Raw genomic sequence first — 4,648 nt, forward strand, 5'->3', positions numbered from 1 at the left:
AAGATTCTCGCAAGTGCTTTGATACGCGTATATCTGTATATATAGAATCTCGATTTAATAACTAAAACAGGCGTCTAAGGTAGGCTTCCATTACAATACCTTACTGATGAGTCCAGTATTGGAAGCCGGGACGAAACGCCAACATTACGTGATATTCTTCGCAATATATTAGAATTAATAGAATTAAAGATTTTAATGAATCTCAGGCTCGTAGCCCTATTCTCATATTAGTTTTAATAAATTAACTCTCAAGTACTTACTGCCGGTCACAACATAAGCTTTACTGTCTATACACCCCTTTGTCCACATGGGTTATGATTTATTTGAAATAGAAATACATATAATAGAAACATTGCACGAATAACTAATTCATTTTTTAAATTGATTTTAAATTTCGTGCACTCTATTGTACGGAATAGTGAAGCGCATATCATATAGCATGAAAATGTGATCTAAACGTATACTTACATCGCCATATTTTGTGACTGTGACAGATTTCCTAACCTCAACAGTCGTCAACTTTAACGCTTAATATCTCGGTTCGGAGGGCAGACCGGCACTTTTTATTGCCAGATTCGTTCGTTTTGTGCAAAAACGCGTCGAATAAGTGTATTTTTATCAAAATTTGAACTGAACGAGGTATTCTATACCTTTACCTAAATATCGAGAGAGAGAGAGACAGAGAGAGAGGGGGGGGGGGGGGGATGCTAGAACCTGTATTATCGACAAAACTAGCGTTTTTGACGTTTTCATTTCTCTCTAATTTCTTCGTATAGTAGTTTCGCAGAATAAAAATTTCTTCTCCACGATTTAAATATTTATGCTAATGTATCTGCCTCTAGTCTGTATTGTGTCCAAAGCTGGAAAAAGTATGAAATCATAGATTTCTTTATCCATTTAACCTCCAAGTATGGCGACCAACGCTGAAGATAAAAATGTATAAAGAAATGTGTAATTTTATACTTTTTCCAGCTTTGTGGACACAATATAGACTAAGGACAGATACATTAGCATGAATATTTTAATCGTGAAGAAGGAATTTTTATTCTGTGAAACTACTGCGAAGAGGTTTGACAGGAACGAAAACGTCAAAAACGCTTGTTTTTTTATCGATAATACAGACGGGTCCAGCATCACTTAAGCGAAGATTAAAGTTGTCATTACCGACTAAACCACATAAAATAAAAGTAATTATAAGGTTCAATATGTATAAAATAGTATAAATATAAAAAGAGTAACGAGCCAAGTAATTTAACGAATAATTTAATTTAAACAATGTCATATAAACATAATAAAAACAAACGTTTCGATTCCGATCGGCTTATTTTCAATGTTACATAAAATATGAAGTATTATAAATTAAAATATATTGTGTGTGCGTGTGTGTACATTCTCTATTGAGTCAAAAAATATATATTCTCAATTCAATGCAAGTTTCAGTCAATGTTGGTGTTATAAGCACAATTAATCCTAATAGAAAAAATACATATAAAAACAAGGAATTAACAATATTCTAAAACATAAAGTGTAGATATAAAAGTTTTTTACCTTGTCAATAATAAAAGAAAAAGAAGTAACATGTCCATAAATAAAAATTCCAAGTCACAATAGTAAAAAATATTATAATTAAAAATTAAATAAGATAATTTGTAACACACACATATATATATGTAAATATATATATATATATATATATATATATATACATTATATATACACACATATTAATAACACATATTCGAAAATTGTTTTCCAGGATTAAAGCATACGCATTAATATTATCTGTGAGGTAGAATCTATATTGAAAATGACAAAAAATTTCGAAATTGAATTCTATTTTACCATTTCTAAGTGCAATATGGCGTTCCAGAGGTGTCACGTCGTTGCACATCGTCACAACATTTATTTCATATAAAAGCTATACGATCTGTACTTACGAAATAGTAGTCCACAGACTAGTATAAGTTTGCACGAAGAAACGATGTGGAATTCTTAAAATTGCATTTAGGTGCAGTCTAATCAAAATGTAATTACGATACGAAAATTTATGTATATGTGTGGTGTGCGTGAGTGAAATATTGATGTAGTGATGTGTCACTGTCAATGACATATCACTAATCGTCTGTGTGCTATTTCCAATATGACTAATCGTCTTTAGACTAGAGCTGCGTTCGGTAATTGCAAATCTGAGGCGTCGGAGTGCTCTTATATTATAGTATATGTCACGTGCACTGTAGAAAAAGAGCACTTCGATGTCTCAGATTTACATTGCGGAACGCAGCTATTGAAGAATGAGATTAAAGACTGAAAGATTACAATTGGACCAATCGAAAACAAAAAAAGCCAAAATTTTTTTGTCCTCATTGGTGAAATTTCAATCTTTAATCTTGAATCTCTGATTCTGGCCTTAGAATCCCCTCTTAGCACATTATCTATATTTATATACATAACTAAATACTTTTCTCACATAATACTTGTACATATGTATACCTAAATACCTTTCAAATGATATCTGTTCCAACGTGATTTCAGTAATTGACGTAGATATCATAATTACGTACTCCCTATTTTGGAATTTATTTTGTCTTTTCTTAATAAAAATTTAGTTTAGTAATATTATAGTTTGATTTTTGTAATTAAACGGTATATATTATTGATTATCTAAATCAGTACTTGCAAGCAAAAACTATTTTATTTTTTTTGCTATCTTTATCTTATCGCGCGTTAACAGTTTGACTTATCAATAATTTATGTATCAGTAATGACAAAATATATAAATACGCAAATTAAAACTGTTACCACTGAAAGTAAAAAACGTTACACGATAAGTTACCTACTCAGTTTTAAAACATATATTTGTACATGCTTTTTTTTTCTCGTTGAACAAATATATTAACCAATTATTTTCTTAAACAAATGAAATAAGTAATTTCACGGATAAATCTCAAATGTAAAGCATATATTAGTAAAGTATCGTGACATATGTTTCAATATTTAAACTTTGCTAACTTTTTCTTTCTCTTCAGTAAGTAACAAATTTGGTATTATTGACGTATATATTATTATATATACGTCAATATATTTATTATCAACTTATTTATTGTCATTACATTTAAGATGACTCTACACGGTTAAATATATTACTGATCATGTGTAGTTAATTAATGCCGAGACACTATCATGTCTCCAGATATCGATAGATTGACGAATACTGACGTACAGTGGATTGAAATGAGAAAGTAGGTGAACATAGATCGAAAAATAAATAGAAATTTTAATTTAATAATTTTATCCATTTAAATGGGTTATAAAAAATACTTTTAATTCATAATCCGAAAGTAAGAAATATATATTAATAACTATAATAATATATAGATAATCTACACATATACAAAGTATCACATGTCTATGATAAGTGAAATTTGTGAAGTAGAAATTATCTATTTGTATTCACTGTATTCCGTAATATAAAAAATATATATGCTTGTCATCTATATCTATTGTATTATATAATCCCTAATTTTATGATCCTTTTCGTACATTTTTATTTTTGTTTCCAGATTTCCATACAGAAGCGTTTTAAATAAAAGTTGAATAGTTTCAACGGTACTTTGTAATATATTAAAAACTTTTATTATTATTACCATTATTATTATTATTATTATTATTATTATTATTATTATTACGTATTCTTAAAAATGTTTAACTTTTCTTAAAAAATCTTTAATGTTTTTATTTGTTTAGACGGTATTTATTTAGAAATAATAAATTTATTTCACTCAAACTGCTTTCTAAATAAAATTCCATCTCTGAACAGATTTTCGGTCAATATCCACTGAATTAACAGTATCGTTCCATTATGTGACGAGCATTAATATTGCTTTATTAAAATCCATATTACAGTATCGGTATGTCACAAATGTAATAAATAATTCACATAGAACGGAAGTGATGTACATATGATGAGTCTAGTAGTGGGAAGCCGGGACGACAACTTGTAATATTCTTCGCAATCTTATTTTCACAGTTTTTAATTTATCATTACTTTAACATTACATCGTTAAAAATTTAATATGTCTTTCAACATATTATTAAGATCCTATTAATAAGATGCTATAAGCATCAAAAATTGTTAGATTGCTTGTCAATTTAACTAAGTGATATTACTACTACAGTAGTTGATTAGAGTTGCGTTGTAAAACCTATCGCACATGAAATGCATAACAGTACATAAACATAACATAAGACCGCTGGACCAATGAGCATCTTATGTTAATCAATATGGCAACTTTATGCTGGATGTTTATTGGTCCAACAGTTTTATGTTATGCTCATGCTCTATTATGCATTTCATGTGCGATAGGCTAAGTCTGAAAGAATTTCGGTACGCGATAGGGGATTACGTGGTAAATAAATTCACACTACAACAAGTCTTATTAGCCCTTTTATTCTTGTTATTTGATATACATAATATATTATCAATAATACGTATAAAATAGGTAGCACAAAAATACTAAAAATATTAATGGAAACTATCGATATTATTAATTTAATATTACAATATGACAATATAAGTATTACTGAACGTGTAGAATACTTTTTATGTAAAACATACTAGATAAATATATATTGTATGTATATATATATA

At 28.5% G+C, this 4,648-nt stretch overlaps 1 protein-coding gene across 3 annotated transcripts in view; it reads left to right on the top strand.

Annotated features, from left to right (window-relative positions):
• The first annotated feature begins 2,954 nt into the window (after positions 1-2,954).
• The window catches only part of LOC108782574 (probable cytochrome P450 6a13), a 9,666-nt gene continuing 7,972 nt past the window's right edge, over positions 2,955-4,648 (top strand). The window contains exon 1 of one of the 3 annotated variants that reach the window (XM_018550873.1): positions 2,955-3,025. The gene's annotated coding sequence lies outside the window, so the exon portion shown is untranslated. Of the gene's footprint in view, positions 3,026-3,173; positions 3,240-3,573; positions 3,607-4,648 lie in introns of those variants that run through there. The other 2 variants (XM_018550874.1, XM_018550876.1) reach the window with 2 other exon arrangements.

Source organism: Cyphomyrmex costatus, unplaced genomic scaffold, assembly GCF_001594065.2.
Source record: "Cyphomyrmex costatus isolate MS0001 unplaced genomic scaffold, Ccosl1.0 scaffold1317, whole genome shotgun sequence".
NCBI lineage: Eukaryota > Metazoa > Arthropoda > Insecta > Hymenoptera > Formicidae > Cyphomyrmex > Cyphomyrmex costatus.